This window comes from Nannospalax galili, unplaced genomic scaffold (genome assembly GCF_000622305.1).
Source record: "Nannospalax galili isolate Female #2095 unplaced genomic scaffold, S.galili_v1.0 scaffold186, whole genome shotgun sequence".
Classification (NCBI taxonomy): Eukaryota; Metazoa; Chordata; class Mammalia; order Rodentia; family Spalacidae; genus Nannospalax; species Nannospalax galili.
In genome coordinates this window covers 4,451,311-4,473,563 of record NW_008358774.1, presented here as the reverse complement: position 1 = coordinate 4,473,563, position 22,253 = coordinate 4,451,311, and the positions used below count along the sequence as shown (strand labels likewise).

Genomic DNA, 22,253 nt, shown 5'->3' with positions numbered 1-22,253 from the left:
TAGCAACACACACACACACACACACACACACACACACACACACACACCCCCTTGGAATAAACAGACTATAGAAGTAAAATTTTAAATGGTAAACATATGATCTTTGTCTCACTTCTAATAAATGTACATTAAAACAGCCACAAAGTGCTGATTTTTATTTGTCTAACAAGTAGATAAGGAAGAATTTTTATCAATCAATTAAAATGTGGAGAAATGACATTTACATTCCTAAACCTTCCAGGAGGTTTATATTCTTAAAATTATGTGCCATCTTTGACCCAATAATTACATTCCTTGAAATTTGCCCTGAGAAAAGTCTTATAAATATCTACACAAGTATTATTTTTTACTATCAGTAGAAATTTGTTACATATATAAAAGTTTTATATGACAAACTTGTAGGCAACATTATATTAAATGGGAAAAACTAACTAAAAACATTTTCTTTTCTACTTTTTTTTTAAGATTTGGGGCTGGAGAGATGGCTCAGCAGTTAAGAACACTTGTTTTTCTAGAAAACCTAGATTTGATTACCAGCACCTACACGGTCGCTAACAACCATCTTTACCTACAGTTCCAGGGGATCTGACACCCTCTTCTGGTCTCTGCATGGATGGAGCACTTACATGGATGTGGTGCACTTACATACCTGCAGGCAAAACACTCATACACATAAAATAAAAAGAATATTTATTTTTTAAAATATTTTATTTATTATTTTATTTTACGTGTATGAGTGTTTTGCCTGCAGGTATGTAAGTGCACCCGGTATCATGCAGTGCCCACAGAGGTCAGAAGAGGGTATTGGATCACCTGGAACTGGAGTTATGGATGATTGTTGGCTCCATGTGGGTGCTGAGAGCTGCTAGTGCTCTTAACCACTGAGTCATTTCTCTAGCCCCCCCTTTTTTTATTTATGTGTGTTTATATGTGTGTATCTGTGTGAGTATGTATTAGAAGAGGGCATAGGAGCTCCTGGAACTGGAGTTACAGGTGGTTATGATATGATTCAACAAATAGTGCTGGCAAAACTGGATAGCTACCTATAAAAAAAAAAATGAAATTAGATCCACATCTCTCACCCTGCACAGAAATCTATTCAAAGTGGATCAAAGGCCTTAATTTAAAAACTGAAACACTGAAACTGCTACAAGAAAACATGGAGCTTGCATGTGAAGTTATAGGTATTGGCCAGAACTTTCTGAACAGGATTCCAATAGCATAGGAAACAGCTCCAGGATTAACTAATGGGGCTGCATGAAATTAAATTCTTCTGCAAAGCAAAAGAAACAATTAGCATTGTGAACAGTCTACAAAATGGGAGGAAATCTTTACCAGCTATACCTCAGACAGAAGTTGATATTTACAATATATAAAGAATTGCAAAAATTAAACACACACACACACACACACACAAACAAACAAACAAAACTGCCAATTATTAAGTGGGATTAAGTGGGCGAATGAGGGCTGGGGACATGGTTCAATAGGTAAAATGCTTGCTTTGCATTTAAGAGGACTTGAGATCAGATTCCTTAAATGGGTGTCTGTGACTCCAGCACTAGGGATCACAGGTAGATCATGGGGGCTCTCAGGCTCTCTGGTCAGCCAGTGTAGCATAAATTATGAGCTCCAGGGGTTGAAGAGATGGCTCAGCGGTTAAGAACACTGGCTGTTCTTGCAGAAGACCCAGGTTCGAATCAGCACCCACATGGCAGCTAACAACTGTCCGTAACTCCAGTTCCAGGGGATCTGACAGCCTCTTCTGTCCTCCCTGGGCATTGCACGACATGGGTGCACTTACCTACATGCAGGCAATACATGCATACACATAAAATAAAAAAAAATAAATTTTTTTTTAATTACGAGCTTCAGATTTAGTGAGACATCCTCTCTCTCTCTCAAAAAAAAGATGTAAAGAAAGAAAGAAAGACTTCCAAAATTGACCACTGACCTCTACACACATAAACAAGGGTGAGCACACCCACAAACACACATGCACATACATACCACACATACACCAAAACAAAAAACTTAATAATAGGCTAATAAAATGGACAGACAGTCCTCAAGAAGAAACACAAATGACCATTTAAGATTTATTTTTATTCTTATTAATGTCTATGTGAGTGTCTGTGTGAATGCACATCACATGTGGGTAAGTGCCTGTGTGAATGCACATCACATGTGGGTAAGTGCCTGTGTGAATACACATCACATATGGGTAGGTTCTTTGTGAATGCACATCACATGTGGGTAAGGGCCTGAAGCAGTTAGAAGGCAACAGATCCCTGGGAGCTGGAGTCACAGGCAGTTGTAAGTCACCCAGCCTGGGTGCTGGGAACTGAACTCAGGTCCTCTGAAAAATCAGGAAACTTTCTTAAATGTTAAACCATCTCTCCAGCTTGATAATTACTTTTTAATTTTTAAATTTGGGCCATGTATGTGGAGGTCAGAAAACAACTTGCTGGAACTTGTTCTCTTCTTTCACCATGTGGGTTCCAGGGACCAAACTCAGGTCATCAGGCTTTGCAACAAGCAACCTCATCCACTGAACCATCTCACTGAAACCCCAATAAGTATTTTTGAAAGTGTTCAACATTCTTAGCCATCAGGAAAATGCAAGTTAAATCCACTTTGAGATTCCATTTCACTCCATTCAGAATGGTTAAGATCAAGGAAACAAATAACAATAAATACTGATGAGGCTATGGAGAAGAGGAATCCTTACTGCTCGTGATAATATAAACTAGTACAGCCACTGTGGAAATCAGTATGGAAGATTCTTAAAAAAAATAAAAATAGAATTACTATGTGACCCAAGTATACCCAGGCACATACCCAAAGAACTCTAACCTACCACAGGGATACTTACACACCAATGTTTATGGCTATATTATTCATAATAGCAAGAAAATGGAACCAGCTTAGATGTCCATCAACAGATAAATGGATAATGAAAATGTGATATATATGCATATATAGTATACATATAGTAGAATTTGACTCAACTATAAAGAACAATGAAATTATACAACTTTCAGGAAAATGGAAGGATCTAGAATTGTACTAAATCAGGTAACTCAGATTCAGAAAGACAAAACTTGCATGTTCTCTATATATGGATCCTAACTTTTAATGTCTGTATACATGCATGTAAGGGGATATGAGGGTACGTATAGGTTATGAACTAAATAGGAGACCATGAGAGGGGAACAAGAGGTGTTGCAGAAGGGGGAGGATCGAAGGACACATGTGACATGAAAGCATAAAGGGGGTTACTAGGGCCACAAGCAGGGATGACGAGAAGCAGGGAAGAGACTCAACAAAAACAAATTTCATTTAAAAAATGCCACAGTGAAACTTTTATGAACACTTCAATGCTAATAAAAAATTTAATTAAAAATAGTTGTATGTGTGTATGTACAATAATAGTGATATATTACACATATATGGATGATAATTTCAAACAAAGGCAGATCGTGCAGCCTCCCAAAACTGTTAGATAGAAAAGTTCTTAGAACTGGACTATCATAGTTAGCTTCAGTTGTCAACTTGACACACCTGGGAAGTGGGAAAAGCCTCCATGGATTAGCCTGTGGGCCTGTCTGTGGAGCATTTTCTTAATTGATGTAGGAGGGGCCAACATACTGTGGGTGATATCATTGGTATAAAAAGAATGTAGCTGAGCAAGACAGGAGAAGCAAGCCAATAAGTAGTGTTCCTCCATGGTTTCTGCTTCAGCTCCTGTCCCCAGGTTCCTGCCTTGACTTCCCTCAATGATGGACTGTAAAGTGTAGGATGACATAAACCCTCTCCTCCCCAGGTTGCTTTTGGTCATGGTGTTGATCACAACAATAGAAAGCAAATTAGGACATGGGGCATATTTAAATTTTAATGCATTAAAATACAATGTACATGTTCCACTGGAATATCCATAGAAGTAAAATAAAGCTGGTAAATCAAATGTAAATCCTGGTAATGACGGTTATTTTATTTTTTTCTTCTTATGCTTCCTGTCATTCTCACAGTTTTTCTTATGAACATTGATCAGTTTTGTCATTTAGAAACCCAATAAAACATAAAAAGAGCACTGACTCACAGCCTGTGTGACTGAATGTAAAACTAAAGTGCAGGATATAAAAACAGTGCTACTTTTTTTTTTTTTCCTGCAGTGCTGGAGATAGAATCCAGGGCCTCACACTTGAAAGGCAAGTATACTACCACTGAGTCACACCTCTGATCCCCCAAAGAATCCACTCTAAAGAAGTTGTTTGAAGCTGGGAGTGGGGACACAGGCCTATAATGGTAGTCCTTGGGAGGCTGAGAGTTCAAGGTCAGCCTGATGTATTATGAGAACCTGTCGCAAAAAAGAAAGAAACAAATAACTAAGGCTGTCTGATGCAGATACGTACCCTTATCTAGTGAATACGATCTTGGATTTCACATTTAGTACGTAAATAAATCAGATGGTATAGAGGTGAAAGAACATTTACTGATACTATGGAAGGGGTCAAGGAGCTTCAATCACCCCCTCCTCCAAGTTACAATTAATTTCAAGATATTTCAATATAAGTAAAGTCTGTTCTTTGGGGTCCTTAACATTTATGTATCAAAAATCAACACAGGAAATAAATGAATCATTATATTCCACCCACACAGCCATCCACCTACTGCCCACCCCCCAGGTGCCTGCACTCAGCTATAGGGCAGGGCTATAAAATGGAGTAAGCCTAGAGTGAGGCCAAAGAGACGAAGCAGGATAATGGATGATGAAAATAAGAGCTCTGCAAAGAGAAAAGCCAGCTACGTGAAGGCAATGAAGGGGCAGGGAGCTTCCAGTGAAGGGAGGCTGGAATTTGATGCTAAAATAAATGAAAACACTGCAGAAGGTTTTCAGATGAAGAGAGGAACTAGATATGTAAAATAAATGATTTAAGAAAATTGGGGTCTATTCATTAGATCTGAATGTTGAAGAAGGAACAGATCCATTTTTGGATGCTATATAAACATCTAAAAGTACCTACTAGTCTAATTTTAAAATACAATTTAATACAATATAGCAACTCAGAAAAAGGTTGGTTTTGTTCCTATTTTAAACTCAGATGGATGACTTGTATTCTCTTTCTTTGTTTTTGGCATAGAACTCGGGTTTTAAGAAGTTTTAAAAGTATGCACCCTCACAGATACAACACAAAACATTCCTTTCCTGGAGCTGGAGAGATGGCTCAGCAGATAAGAGAACTTGCTGCTCTTGTAGAAGACCTGGGTTTGGTTCCCACCCTCTGCATCAGGCAACTCACAACCACCAGTAACTCCAGTTCCAAGGGTTCCAATGCTCTCTCTGGCCTCTGTGGGCACCTACATGCACATGGTGCACATACATATACTCAGACACACACACACACACACACACACACACATAAAATCAATTTAGAAATACTCCCTTCCTTCCATGAACTCCTTTATTGCTTGACTTTTACAGTTAATGCTCCTGGCCCCAACCGTGTCAACCACCATTTGATTTCTGATTTCATAGCTCTGTCTTTTCCAGAATGCCACAGAAATGCATCCCATAGTAAGTAGTCTTTTGGGTTTGGCTCTATTACTTAGCAAAACACATTTGAGATTCATCCCTAGATGTCCATTCATGGGTTAAAAGACATTTGGGTTGTCTCCAACTAGGAAAACTTTGAATAAAACTGCTATTCCTATAAGAAAAATCAAGTTGGGCTTGTACATGCCTTTAATCACAGCACATGGGAGTAAAGGTAGGCAGATCTCTATGAGATCAAGGCCAACCTGGTCTACATAAGGAGTAGCTACAAGGAGACCCTGTCTCAAACAAAACAAAATAAAACAAAAATACTTATAATATAAATCTTTGTACAGATGTGTTTTATTTGTCTTGGACAAATGCCTAGAATTGGGATTTAGGGCCATATGTTAAATATGTTTTATTTTATATTTATATGTGTTATTATTTTTATTTTACGTGTATGAGTGTATTGCCTGCACGTATGTAAGTGCACCCATGTCATGCAATGCTGTAGAGGTCAGAAGAGGGCTTCAGATTCCCCTGGAACTGGAGTTAAGGATGGTTTGTAGCTGCCATGTGGGGGCTGGGAATCGAACCTGGTCCTCTGCAAGAGCAGTCAGTGCTCTTAACTGCTGAGTCATCTCTCCAGCCTTGTTAAATATATGTTTTAAATTAAGAAAATACTCAGAAGGAAGAGGGACGTGGATCTCAGTGAGTGTGAGGCCAGCCTGGTCTACATAGTGAGTTCCAGGCCACCTAGGGTTACATAGTGAGACCCTGTATCATAAAAGACAACAAAAATTGTGTATGTCTGTGTGTACTGCGTGCATGCACGTGTGTACGTGTGTGTGTGTGTGTGTGTGTGTGCTCACATATATGAGTGTGGCCATTTGTGTGCACAGCACATGTGTGGAGGACAAAGTTGGGTGTTGGTCTCACTTTCTATCATGTTTCAGAGAGCATCTCTGGTTTGCAACTGTGTATGCCAGGCCAGCTGGCCTGAGTTTCAGGAGTTCTCCTGTCTCTGCTTCCCATCTCATCATAGAAGTGCTGGCATTAGAAACACACTACTGTGTCCAGAGTTACATGGATTCTTGGGATTCAAACTCATGTCCTTACACTCAGTGCTTTACCCACTGAGCCATCTCCTCAGCCTGGTATATTCTTTGTCAAAACTTTTATTCTTATCTGGTAAATGCTTTTACCACATCTTGGGCTCATCATTCCCAATACATTCTGGTTGCTGGACGGAGAATTCTCCCACTTGCTTCCATTGGCCTCTTCTCTGGTACTTGTGGTGGTCAGCTGTCATCACCTGGAAAGGTACAAGCTAACAAATTCCCTTCATCCCCTTGTAGAAAGTCTTATTTCCCTTTTGTAATTGATGGACGCTGGTCAAGGCTACACTTCACTGAAGCCTGAGGGTAACAGAAAAAAGAAGACAGGACAGCCCACTGTAATCCACAAAGGTAAGGGGAGACTTTTCTTCCTTCTGGGAGACACCCTTGCTTTCAGCATGTGGCACAGTGACAGCAGCAGGTCATCCAAAGTGAGTTCACACATAAGATAAAAACTCCCTCTTGCCCCTCTCCTCTCACCTTTTCCTTTCCTGACACTTGCTGTGCTCTTTGGGACTGGAGGGATCAGAGCACATAGCTCACAGTATTCACTGCTGCTATTTTCCCTTCCTGATGGAAGAGACCAATACATAACTGGGTTTTGTTTTCCCCAAGAAAGTGAGCCCCTTTTCCATTGCAATTGGTTTTTCAGTTTGTAACCTTCGAGGTCTATCCTGCCTGACCAGCCAATGGGATAGGTTTAGTTCTGAAGTGAAGGCTCCATCTTCCTTTGGGGACTCCTGGAAAGAAGGCACACCTCAGGAGGCAGTGGGGTGACACTGGGTTTCACTCCAGACAACAGAAAAATCATGTTGCCCACAAGAGACACCCTGCATCTCCAGGAGGACTCACACTGGATCTCCTGCCCTCTATCCCCTCTTACTCACTTGGGATGTATTCTCAAACATTGGTCTGTTTGGTCCCTAGACCTTGATCTTAAAATGCCATCAAGTTTCTCCTCGCCATATAAATGGACCTCAAATTCTTACTCTTTGCCTACTTGATCACTTTCTACTAACATTAACCAGCATACTTCTTTAGTCTAACTACATAACAAGCTTTCTTCTTCTGCCTTCTCTAAACCACTCTCAATATTTAGGTTAAGTTCTATGTCTTTGAGATACAAATTTTCTACCTTGTTTCTACTTTGATTAAATGCATTTAATGTTATATGTTCTTTGAGTTTCTTATTAGGGCATTTGAATTGTTAATCTCATACAATTGTTTGTGTCATTTTGTCTCTGCTAGTCCAGTGTTAGCCTGTGTCTATGAGCTGATATTCTTGTTATCTGTATATAAGTTTCTGTGTGCTACCTATAGGTATTTGTTAGGTGATATGTTGATATATTAACATTGCCCCAAGTGACCTATAACAAGAGTGTATATATACTTAGTCTAAAGTCCTTTAAAATATTTATTTTTATTTTATATGTATGAGTGTATTGTCTGCATATATGCAAATGCATCTCTATCACGCAATGCCCAAGAAGGTCAGAAAAGGATGTTGAATTCCCCTGGAACTGGAGTTACAGATGGTTAGCATCCATGTGGTACTGAGAACCAAATCCACGTCATCTGTAAGAGCAGCCATGCTTTTAACCACTGAGTTATCTCTCCAGCCTACCAAAGTTCTTTTAAGTCATAAAACTTAAATCTAACAAATTAGTTATTTAAAATTTATAAAACAGAACTTAACTTGGCCTATACAATGTCACAAAATAATTTAGATAAAATGTTAGAGAAATTTGACCAATAACTGACAACTTAAGCTTTAATACCATCCTCCAAGCGGATCTATTTTATAAAAAACAAAAAGTTATCACGTGTGCCCTATGTTCAGGTTTTCATGAATTTAAAAAGAAATCCAAATTATATTTTATTAAGGAAAATAAAGCAATAAGAAACTAGCAAGTATGGGGGCTGGAGAGATGGCTCAGCAGTTAAGAACACTGGCTGTTCTTGCAGAAGACCCGGGTTCAAATCCCAGCACCCACATGACAGTTAACAACTGTTCATAACTCCAGTTCCAGGGGAGGATCTGGCACCCTTGTCTATCCTCCATGGATATTGCATGACATGGGTGTACTTACATACCTTCAGGCAATGAATGCATACACATGAAAGAAAAGAGAAGAAAAGAAACTAGCAAGGACGAGAAAAAAATGATATAGGTATAGAAATATATTCTGATAAGATTTTAAGAAGGATTTTATATTTCATCAAGATAATTGCTTATAGTTTTTACAGAGTATGTCAAGCTATTAACTTCTTAAGAAACTGAGTCTTTGAGCCCAATGTAGTGGCACACACCTTTAGTCCCTGCCTGCTCTATGTAGCGAGTTCCAGGCCAGTTGGGGCTATAGGGAGAACCCATCTCAAAAACAAAACAAAACAAAACAAAAAAATCTGAGTCTTCAGCGGAGGGACAAGCCCTGGGTAATGGCTGGGGGCACTGACAACACAGTGGACCATAACAGGGATGACAGAGTATATGGGCTCCAGTGGAGGGGCGGGGGCATGGGAGGGTGTCACTTGGGATGTGGGTATGTAGATGATTAAGATTGTTTGGGGTGTTCTGTATGAAATACACACAAAAATCAATAAATAAAAAAATGAGTTATATTTGAGGAAGAAGTATAAAAATTTGCTTCGTGTTAATTAGTAGATGTGAAAAACATTACCATTGAAATCTACCTGATGGCTTTATATCCATGCTCAAGTGCCAAGGATCTCAGAAAGTAACCGACTATGACTAGTAATAATCAGATATATAGAGATTAGAGATGCATGTGCAAACATCTAAGTGTTACTTGCATTAAAAATGAGTTTTTCTGAATGACACATTATGAAATGGAGATCTCTTTTAAAGGTTAAAACCTCATTCAATTTTATGTTTTATAGCGTTTATACTGAGTACAGTATTGTATAACTGTATTAATTCAACTGTAAACCTGAAAATTCACAGCCAATTTTGAAAGAGATACATCTTAGCTCTGGAAATTGTTATTGAATATGTCAGTGCTGTTGTAATGAAATGCTTCTTCTAATTATGTGGTTATTAAACAAATAATTTTTTAAAAAAAGAAAAAGGAAATGATAAACATGAGAAAGCCAGGTTGTCCCAGCCAGTGGCCCACCAAACCCCAAGATGTGAGAGCAAGCCCTGCCGAGAACAACTGCCTCCTGAGCCAGCAGCTGCCCACAGGTGCATGAGCAAGCCCAGCTCGGATGGGCTGAGCACCACGCCGACAACATCGGTGGAATGTCACAGAAGTGTTGAGGTAGCTTGTTTAACAGCATTCTGGGAGCAGTGTGTAGCTGATGGCATTTGCCCATGGATATTCTTTTTGCTCAATTCAGTTCCAATTGGGGTTTCTACCACTTATACACAAAGGAGTCTTCACGTATGTATGAAGACATGTTTTCCGCAAATGTTTCCCTGTTCCCTGAAAATAAAGTCTTTAAAAGACTTAGATACCTGTTTGTAACCAAGGTGTTTCATTTGAAATGTTTACATAGCTCTAAGCTTGCTTCCATTTTCCTTGGAAATACATAAAAATCATGCTGTAACTAAGAAAAAAAATCTGAGTCTTAACAAAGTTAAATTTTATTTAAAAACCTATTGTACAACTAAATTTTAAACCACTATTCATTCTTCAACACTGCTATAACTGGCGTTTTGGTGCTTAGCCATGCTTAGAGGCCAAAACCAATGAGGATAAAGGGGCTAAAATGACAGCAATATTTTGGCCCTGCCCCCCACTTCAGGGCCCTGGCCCTGTTCTCAGGGGACCAGGAAAAAATGAGCCACCTCTAAATGGGTCTTACAGCTCTAGTAAGAGACCCATCCTCTTGATCAGAGAGGCTATGGGGTCCTTAGAGGCTAGGCTCTAATGATCACACATTCTGTGAAGGAGAAGGGTCATCACAAAGAAGATTTCCCTCAGTGCTTCCAGTGGTCAGCAAGACCTCGACTCTTCCCAGCTGTTGGCACAACTGGTAGAAGGAAACTAAAAGAGATAGGTGCTCCTCCCAAGTCTGAAAGGGTCCCCAAAGAGCCTCAACTGACCATAACAAAAAAGTTTCATTTGGGGGGCTACCTACATGGTCTTAAACACCCAACAAGAAAATATCACCCAAAATAATTAGTAATATTAGAAAATAAAATTCTATCGGCCTTAACTAGGATTCTTATCCTGACCAGGTTCAGCTGGGGACCTGATGCTCTTAAAGCCCTGCAAAGACAATCATTGAAGTAACTAGCTTTAGTCGATTTAAAAACCTTACAAGGTCTGTCACACTCTCAACTCGAGGGTAGCCACTGGGTCTCAGGAAACAAAATCAAGTATCAGACTCTTCTCTTACAAACTCAGACCTTATTATAAAACTTTATCAGACTTTAAATTCGGCTACCTTACTACCAGATCCTAACCCCAAGATCATTCCCCAACATTCCTGTGTAGAAACAATTGACCTACCTGAAGAGCTACATCAGATCTGTAAGATTCCCTGCTTTCCCAACTTGATCACAGATCAAAGTAGTTTTACAGGGGTAACCTTTTCAGGGAATGTAGTAGCCAGCCTCACAGAGATTATAGAATCTGGGCCCCTTTCAGGTAAGTCCATGAAAGACCAGAAATTAGAACTAATTGCCCTTCCTAGGGCTCTCCAGCTACAGGCAAGAATGAGATTTAATACTTACACAGATTTAGTCTATGCTTTCCATACAAAGATGTTGGATATGTGCACAGACTCAATGCTATGTCCTGGCCATAGGGAAGATCTGGTTAATATCTCTGGTCAAAAAACTCAACAGCTTTTTCTTGTACGTTCTTTGGCTCTCATATCAAGGTAATGCTGGCTTCATAAAATGAGTTACAAAGTATTGTCTTCTATTTTCTGGAAGAGTTTATATAGACTTGGCATTATTTCTTTATGTGTGTGTATGATGTGCATGTGGTGTGTGACCAGAGGCCACCTTGGATGTTGTCTTGGACTTCCACCTAGTTTGCACCAGGGTCTCTTTGTTGCTTAGCTGCACACACCAGGCTAGCTGGCCCACGAGCTTCCAGGAACTCTCCTGTCTCTGCCTCTCATGTTGCTGTAGGAGCCCTGGGATTACAGATGTGCACTATTCTGCCCTGCTTTTATGTGGGATCCTGTGTAAGTTTTAGAATCAACTAGTGATTATTAACTACCAATTGATAGTTATTTTTTAAAATCCTACTGGGATTTTGATTGGTATCATAGTAAATACAAAGATCATTTTGGGGAGAAAAAGCATCTTAATATAGTGAGTCTTTCAAACCATGAATGCAGCATATCTCTTCATCTATTCAGGTTTTGTTGATTTATTTTACCAATATTGTATGATTTTCAACATGCCAATCCTGCACATAGTTTGTTAAATTCATATGTTTCAAAATTTTGGTGCTATTGCAGATGGTATTCTTTTGAAATTTTCCAAAATTTCTAATACCAATTGTTCATTAGTAGTATGCAACTGCATAGAATAAAACTGAATTTTGCATGTTGACTCTTTTATTGGCATAGTCTTTGGATTTTCTATACAAACAATCATGTCATCTGTAACTGTTTTTGTTTCCTCCTTTCCAATATGTATGTTTTTTATGTCTTTTGCTTACCTTGGTTAGGATTTCCAGTAATATGGTACTTTTGTTAATCATATTTCATTATCTAACTAAAAATATCTCACGAGAACCTTCTGACTTTGATGAGCATCTTCTCAAAGTAGTAAACAAATGGGTGAAAATGATCTTCCTTGACAAATGATTGGAAGGCAGAGCAAGAATCCAAAAGATGATGTTATACTAAACAAACATGCTATTGCACAATTCTTGAACTCACTTATAGGAGGGGACAGTTTATCTCAGTTTATTTCACAAGCACATATTTACTACTTACTATATGTCAATCACTAGATGCTTTTCAAATATGAATTCACTTCACTTTCATAATGCCCTTGGTGGTAATTAATATTGGTATTTCAGGGAACTTGAAAGGGAAAAGTTCTCCACAATGACCACCTAGAAAATGGAAGTACCAGGATTCAAACCCATGAATCTGGATCCAGAATCCATGTATTTAGTTCTTTACTAAGCAACATTCTGCATCTGTAGAGATGGAGGTTTGGGAGATCAGAACATAAATGAGATAGACAAAGTAAACCTGGGGATAAAAGCATCTTCCTCCAGCCATTTTAAATATAGACAAAGACAAAAAATCTCCAAGATTTTTACCAAAAGAATACACTGTTTCTTTGTCTTAATTGAGTTAATGTTAAGGAGAATAAAACTAGGCTTTGCAGGAGCTTGTTAAAGCATAAAAAAAGTTTAGGGCAATAGCAAATCTGTTGACTCTAATTGCACTTTGATCTTTGAATAGTATTATTTGCAGTCTGTAAGGTTTGATATTTTTTTCTTCTTTAATTGAATTTTCCCTTCATAATACAGTATCTATTGGTTAAATACCTCACGAGTTGCCATTGCTTCTGAGAAACAGATCTGAAGGAAAACATTAATCTTTTATTATTTTTTATGTATTAATTAGATTTTTGGCTATCAGATCGACAATAACAAAGGAAGAGCCCAAGGACTGATGTGGCTTGTACTACATAGTCTACAAGATACCCTGTCCCCAAATGCTACAATCGATAAGAGCTTCCCAGGTTATTAAACATAAAGACCCTGTCCAGTCACAATGAATTAATTCCTAAAATGACAAATTAACACTAATCTAATTTGACAAACACTTATTATATGCATGGCTCTGTTACTGTGTATTATGAAAGTTAAAAAGAAAACACAGGTTTTTGCCTTCTCTTGGGGGTTAGAAACACACGCTGACAAGTTTTGATAAAAGGCTGAAGGTAGCTGGCACTGTGGAAAAACAAATAAGGAGACTCAGAGATCAGAGCATTCAGTGCCACATAGATGGATGGAGCACACCTGTGTAGACAGGGCATTGTCTAGCTGGGGAATTGGAGAGTAACAAGCTACAAGGAGTAGATAAAACCTAGCAGGCCCAGTCCATGAAAGGCAGTGTAGGAGAAGCAAAAGAAAAAGACATGCTCAAGGCATGATTAAAGAGAAATGCAGAAAAGCTTTAGAGCAAGACACTAAGCCAACCATTCCTGTGCAGGAGAGAGCCACTAGCGAACACACCATCCCCAAATACTCATCCCTTCTTTGATTCCTGACAGAAATGCAACCTGCATTCCATTGGTTTTCATATTTTATGAATGATTCGATGCAATTTACAACTAAACCACTATCTGTAAATTACTAAAATGTTATTATCTAAAAATAGTATCTTAGAAGATTCTGAAGACTTGCTCAATTTTTCTAAAGAGACAAGCACATAAATTTAGGAAACTTCAAACTCCTATTGCACAACTAAGATTGTTGAAGTTTTCAAGGATGAAAGAAGAATCTATCACTACTGTGTTAAAATGGCAATCCTTGCTATAAATCTCTAATACCTGGCTTCATCAGCACCACTTCAGTTACTTGGCTATGACTTGCTTAACCTACTATGTAAAATGATGGATATATCTGTCAACAGTATTTGTTGGTCCACCAGCCGCATCACAAAACTTTAATATGCATAGTAATTCACACATGAAGCATTTTCTAATTGTGCTAGAACCTGAATCCAGAATCCCCCACAAACACTAGGCATCCTACCACTGAAGTATACCCTCATCTACAAACCATTCATATAGTATTAAAGTAAATGCAAATATAATCTCTCCAATCTAGTCATAATTTGCTTAGTTAATAATATTATTAAACTAAAGTGGTTTGTGTTTGTTGCTGTTGATTTTGACCTGAGGACTGGTAAGGAGATAATCAGAGAAGTGTTTGGGATTTCCAAAGGTGGCCTTAAAAAGGCTTGGGTAGGGCTAAAGAGACAGCTCAGTCAGTAAAGTGCTTGCCTTGCAAGCATGAGTTCTATTCCAGAACTCACATTTGAAAAAAAAAAAAAAAAGCTAGGTATGGCAGTACACACCTGTAATCCCAGTACTGGGGAAGCAGATACAGGAGAAACCCTGGGACTTGCTGGCCAGCCAGCCAATCTTAATCAATGAATTCCAGGGTTAGTGAAAGGCTGTCTCAAAAACAAGGTGGAGAATAGCTGAGGAAGACACCTGATGCTGATCTCTCACAAGGTGGAGAATAGCTGAGGAAGACACCTGATGCTGATCTCTGGCTTACACACACACACACACACACACACACACACACACACACACACATACACATGCACATACACACACATACACATACACACACACACACACACACATATGCATGCACACACGCACATCACAGTAGACCTGTCTGCACAAAACTTTAGGATTCTATGTGTGCCAGAGACAGTAAAGTTTCTATGAATGGTAATCATATTTAACCATTACAAGAAATGCTCATAGGAGGCTTTTTGAGTAATTTAGTATAAAAATGCTTAAACTGACAATGCTTACAGATAAGATATCTCTAACAAAGACTTACATAAGTCTTTCTTTTTTCTATACTCAATGACTAAATAATAACAAATGGCTAAATACATTCATGCCTATGAGTTTAAAATAGCAGTATACAGGATCAAAGCTGTGCTTTAAGAGAATAAACTTAAAAGTCTGTGGGTAGATGACATACTAAGAAAAGAGAAGGATGAGGAATCATTTAGGAGTCATCTAGAAGAAAGTATGGCCCTATAAAGAAGGTAGAGAAAACATGATGGTGGGCAGCAGATTTTAGAGTCTGGATGAATACAGGCAAGGAAAGGAAAAAAGCCGATTATGTTTTGAACCTAAATGATTAAGAATGATGATTTGCCATGAGCACCATGAGGGACACCAGAGCAGAAACCTTTCTTGTATGAATTGAGTTTAGATTGAGTCACACTAAATGTCACATGTGCATGTGTGTATATTTATGAATACAGAACTGATAGCTACCAATTTGAATCTCAGCAGAAAGATCAGAATCAGAGGAAAAGATTTAAAAGTCACAGTGATGGGTAATAACTGCAGCAGTAGGTGTAGATGAGATTGTCAAGTCGGCACCCAAAAAAATGAGACGGCTTCTAGGATTCAGGAATTCCCCTCATTATGTGCTCAGTGGAAGCTCAGGTATGTATTCATCAAAAGAAGTTTGATGAATGTGCTAGCAGCACTGTTTATAAACCACCAACAGAAGAAATAGAAAAGGGTCTGACAAGACAGTGGATATCATACAGCAGTAACAGTGCTAGAGTCAAAACAGTACACCATGAGGAGTGGGGCAGGGGCCAAGAAGGGTTTTCTGGTTGGGGGAGGGTGGTAGTTCTTTAGATATGTTCACTCAGGGAAAACTAACTCATCTCTGGTTAACGTTTTACCCAGAACATTAAAAGAAGGCTATATGACTTTCCTTGGCACTATAACAACTTAGCAAAAACATAACGCTTGAAACAACAGAAATTGATTGTTTATTTTGAAGGTCAAACGTTGTGTTGTATATACTTGTAATGCCCTCTGCCTCTCCTATCAGGACATTTATGATGGCATTTAGGATCCACCCAACTAATCCAAGAGTCTCCCATCTCATGATCCTTAACATGATCACTTTGGCAAAGATCCTTTTTCCATTAAGGTAGCATGACCAGGTTTCAACATTTTGATAAAGGTAATGAGGCAGGTGAGGAACAATCTGAACCTGCCACAAGCATTACAAAGAAGATATGGGATAAGTAAGGTAGGTACCACAGAACACGGGGTGTTGAATAACACTAGGAAAAAGACATCACTAGTATGGAAAATTCTCTGAAGACCTGTATAGAAACAAAGAGGATTGTTTACTAAGTTCTCTGGTAAATATTTTTAATTAAGTAAGAAAATGAAATGATCAGACAATACTTGAGAGAGGAAGATCTAAAGGGTTTTAGTGTTAGGGTAGTACACTTGAACATCAGTAGAAGAGGTAAAGTGCCAAAAGGGGATAATTATTGCACATAATCTGTGCTCTTAGATGAGACAGATGGGGTGGGACCTACGGCAGAGAAGAAAAGTCAATAAAGGAAAAATATTTTAAGGGTAGGAAGGAAGTGTTACAAGGCAAACACTGGGAAAAATGAAATAGAAGGAAGAATAATGAGATCCTTCACTTTAGCTGGAGATTCTTCTTGGGCAGAGAGCTGGGGAACTAGGGGCTGCAGAGAGGACGCTCCATTAAGGGATGGCTGGACCAGCCTGCAACCTATGGACATTGCTGGAAACATGGCCAATGGAGCATTGCCTCCGCTCCTGCACATTGGGACCTCAATCCACTTTCATTTTCACAAACAGGAATTTGTTAGTGTTTCTGTCACTTGTGTTAGTGACAATGCTACCACAGGAACAGCACAAGTGTGAACTTTATACCTTAGAAGACCCCCAAACACTATTTTTTCCTGGCTCTCATCTGCCTACAATGAAGTTGTGTAAAGGAACATATGATAGACTCAGAGAAGGTAGGCTAGACAGTTTTTGGGGCTAATGGTCAGATATAAGAGCCTGACCCAGACATCAAAATCCTAACCTTACAAATCATTATTCTTGGTCGCTGGTGGACTGGGGTAACAAAGTATCCTTCCCTCCTGGTAGAGATGAATTTTGAGCACACACAGCATTTTGATGGTAAATGCTGCACCCAGATTCTGTCTGCAAGGAATCTTCACATCAGCTCACAGAGAAGTTAGACAAGTCACAACTTAGATCTTCCAGCACACAGAAAGTACTTTGTGAAATATTTTCTCATATGTGCATGTTCATATGTGTGTGTGGGGTATACAAGTGTATGCACATGTATGTGCATATGTGTGGAGGTCATTGACAACTTTGGGTGTTGTTTCTCAGGTGCTATCTACCTTGAGTTTTGAAGACAAGGTCTCTTACTGGCCTTTGAAGACAAGGTCTCTCAACTGGTCAAGTAGGACAGGGCAGAAAGCCTCCAGGGGTTGCCTATGAAGGCCTTTCCATTGCTGGGATTACAGGCATGCACCACCATGCTGAAAATAAATGTTATTGTCTAGGGATATTGACCAGGTTCATTTTCTCCACTAATTAAATAATTAAAAGGCAGGAAAATGCTCAGACTCCACAAAAAACAACAGATAACAAACTTTGTGAAAAATTAAGAATCACACACACACACACAGAGAGAGAGAGAGAGAGAGAGAGAGAGAGAAAACTTTCTACAAGTGGAGAATCAAACAATCCAAAGCCCTCAGGAAGGTTTGGGCCTTTTAAGTGCTTTTGCTGGTATGGGTTAGGTCTCCCTCCCCTAATTTTGGATTGGTCAACTTAATAAAGAAAGAGCCCATAAGTCACAGCTCCAAGCTGCCAGGTCTGGCCTTGGTCTTATCTAAACTGGACTGGATCGGTCAGCTTGAAAGGGAGCCCTCCTGGCTGAGGGAGGGGAGAACAGGGTCCAAGCCTTTTTCTCAGATCAAGAAGAAGCAGGAAGTGGGCCATCTTTATTACTCATTAGTGGTCTTGCTTGTCAGAGATTTAGTCCCTTACAATACCTAGCTTTTTAAAAAAATATGGATTCTGGGGATCAAACTCAGGTCCTTAAAGTCACTGACTGAGCTATCTCCCAGCCACATGCATGGCCGTGCCCTATATAATTCTGCTTATTAAAAACATAAAACTAGGTCTTAAATTGAAATGTTCTCTTTCCAAGTTAAAATCAGGTCTAATTTATACCTCAAGAATTTATTTATTATATAATGTCTCATTATATAGCTCCATGCTGGCCTCAAACCTACAGTCCTCCTACTTCAGCCTCTCAAGCACTGGGATCATAGGTATGTGCTACCACATCTGGCTAAAAATTTACTTCTTAATGCTACTATAATTACAACAGACTATGCAATGATTTTTAAGGAGTATATAATATAAGAAAGTCATAAATCAGACAGGGTGTGGTGGTGCATGCCTGCAATCCCAGCACCCAGGAAGCCATAAAACAGGGTCATTTTATATACTACAGGTAGAAATAGGAGGAGGCTGCTACAGTGCCATGGATGTCTGTATCCCTGTTGCAAACTGTTTTTCTGCTTGGAATTCTTATATTTCCAGAAGGTTATTCTGAGTTCTAATCAAAATCATAAATTCAATTCTCTATAAACTCATTTCATGTAGTAAGTTTCAGCACTTAGATCTTAAGATACTGAAAGATGAGGCTGGAGAGACGGCTCAGTGGTTAAGAGCACTGGCTGCTCTTGCAGAGCACCCACATGGTTGCTAACGGCTGCCGTAACTACAGTTCCAAGGGAGCCAACACCCTCTTCTGACCTCTGTGGCCATCGCATGACATGGGTACATTTACATGCATGCAGGCAGTATACTCATAATTAAAAAAAAAAAAAACATAAGATTTGAACAGACTTTTTCGGAGTTTAGTCTGATCTTGACTGTCATTGAAATGCCTGTTACTTGTTTTTAAGTCTCTCATTCAATTTTAATTAAATCACCAAAACTGTCTTCATTCATGCTTCAGTGAGATCTCAAATACATGGAGCAGTCCCCTGTAACTGTAAGAATCTTACACAAGCATCCTCCCTCCCAACCCAAGCCAGCCTCATGTAACTGGCACTTGCCTCAGTTGCATAAACAAACAGTAGTCAATATATGATCATATTGGAAGAAATCTAACTGATCTTCATGGACCTCATTGGCATGATCCTCTAAATTTCTAGACCTTGTGGCCTCTCCACAGAGGCAACAAAAATCGGCCAGGGAGAGCATTCACATCCTCTGATGATGTCCTCCAACAAAAACAGCTGTGGCAATTCCATCATTAAAAGATCTGGTTAAAAGATTTTCCATACTTTAGCAAGGGGAAACTTCTCACTCTGATATGTGTTATATTTACATAACATAGTGATCTGATCAACAAAACTCAGACTCTAAACAAATCTACAGGGAAAAAAATGACCTGGTTTCACTTAAAAAAATCGTGGGGGAGGAGAGAATGATGGAAGGAGACATTAGGAGTTAAGGGATTGAAGGGGCAGAGTCAATTGCAGTGCAGATCTTATTTGGATTCTACCAAAACAAATTACAAATTCATCAACTTCGTGAGACAATGAAAAATTTGAAAATGGACAGATATCTCACGGCATTAAGAAATGTTAAGTGTCACAAGATACTGTGGCAAAAACTCTTTTAGAGAATAAATGTGCAGCATGGTAATTAAATTATATGTCAAAAATGAAAGAAAAAATGATAGTGTGTAGATGCATACAATCTGTTGATTCTTGGTCAAAGGCATTATAATTTATAGGGCTGAAGATGTAGCTCACTGATAGCTCTGCTCTAACATGCATGTAGCCATAGGTTTAATCCCTAGTATCATTTTAAAAAGCACATAATTTCTCATGCAATATATTTAACTGCAATGTAAACACTATACTGTACCTGCTATAGAAAGCACATAGGTGGTAAATAAATGAAACCCAGCTGCACATTGCCTTTCTGGAAGAGGCTATTGCTCACCCTGGTGAGCATACCAGTTTGGACACCACCTCCACCACCCCTTTCATTATCCCCTGTACTTATCAACCCAGCGTGATCTCAGAGGTTTGAATGATCCAGGATGCTCCAGCAAATGGAACCTTCTCCTTAGACTTCACCACGGTGCTAAGAGGTGCCTGTCTTTCCCTTCTGTCACACATTTCCTTTCAACGCCTAGTCAATAACTGGCACCTAGTCAAATTCACACATCTTCTAATAGCTCTGTAATTCTGTTGACATAACAGATGTGTAAATATGATGCTGCCAGGACGATTTCATTCCTAGTTTATGTGTTTACATTCCATTTGAGTTCAACAATTCATTTGGGGAGGATGTTAGTCTTCTTTCTTGAGTATAACAGATTACGCAAATGGGTAGGATTAAAACTCTTTACTGTTAATCTTTTTATTACTGACTGACTTAGATGACTGATCTCCCTAACTATATTAAAATAGTCTTTTTACCCCCTCTTTCAACTAAAGTTAAATCTCTTAAGGAGCTCACTTACTCTCTAGGAAATTTAATGCTATTTTTTTTTAAATGTGAAACATGAGAACAATTATAAAAATGTCACTTGAAAAAAAGAGTTGTCTATTTAAAAGACCAGCCACATGGATGAAGTTAGGGAGGAAAAGACTTCTAACCCCCAGTGGGGTAAGGAGGATGAGCCTGCACAGAAGACATCTTAAGGCAGGAAGAAAATACCAAGGCAGGCCCCTGCTATGTGTGGCACACTAACTCTATTCTCGCAAGGAGTCTTTGAATGCCTTCCTGTCACACTGTGGAGGAGGCTCTAGGACAATCGCAACCATCCCAGACTGGAAATATTCCATTCATTCCGCTCTCCCACCTTGTTTATTTAACAAGATTTTATTGTTTATTGTGTGCAAGATACTGTTGAGGGCAGGGGTCAAAGAAATTGGTAGCAGTTGTTAAATGAGGCTCTTGTCTTCATGTGAGACGAGACAACTAGACATACAACCAGAAAGCCACAGTCAAATGAAATTCATATACAGAGCAGAGAACAAAGAACAGTTGGTTCTAAAGGGGGGTGATGAAGGACCTATGGGGAAGGCACTGCAGGATGTGGTGTTAAGTCAGCACTCAGACACTGGGAAGCAGGGTCATGTGCCCCCCTGCTGCTCTGTGATTGCGTGATATAGGAGTTTCTTCCACCACCACCTGAAAATGGGCAGGCACTCACTCCCACTTCATGAAGAAAGGCTCATCACCCTGACCAGCTGTTCTTACAGCAATAAAGTTGCACAATTGCTCTGGGGGAATTATTTCCAGTAAAATCTTTTTCCTTTAGGAGAAAAGACACTGGCTTTGGCTTGTGCCTTCATGCATTCTAACTCACTCTGCTAAACACATTCTTTCTTGACGTGTCACTTAGATGTCCACAGTTCTCCATTTCCCTTAGTCCCTTGGCCCAAGGGGACAGGTTTCTTTCCTTCTCTCATACCCCCACCCCCTGCACACCTTGCATCCTATTGCTGTACCTGCTTGCCTCTGCTGGTGATGGAGTACTCAGAAAAACCTTGGAGAAGTGGCATTTGATAGAGGACAACTTTTAATTCATGTTCCTAAAAGAAGAGAAACCACCATCTCCCAGAATAACAGGAAAGAAGTCTCCTAGATTCACCTAAAAGGTGAGTCCACACATCACCACAGCAAAAAAGAAGATTCAGAGGCCAGGAGGAACAATCCATATATTTGCTAAAAATATGAACACAATTCATTTCACAGAGAGCTACAGATATCCTGAATTTTCAGCATTGTCTCTGTCCAACCATCAGAACCAAAAGGACCTAGCAAACTAAAATGACAGTGAGCATTGCTGAGGTGCCACAAACACCTGTCCTGGGAGCAATCTGTTGTCAGGCTGACTGACTCATAACCACGGGGGGGGGGCAGTATAACCATCAGCTCAACCCGTGTACAGGTGTACAGTAAATCTCTACTGTATCGTAGGTACTGGGGTACTGGGGATTAAAAATCTCTCTCTCTCTCTCTCTCTCTCTCTCTCTCT

The 22,253-nt window shown here is 39.3% G+C and overlaps 1 protein-coding gene across 3 annotated transcripts in view; it reads right to left on the bottom strand.

Moving 5' to 3' along the window:
* Map3k5 (mitogen-activated protein kinase kinase kinase 5) overlaps positions 1-22,253 on the bottom strand; it is a 260,949-nt gene that overhangs the window by 164,643 nt on the left and 74,053 nt on the right. The window lies entirely within an intron of this gene.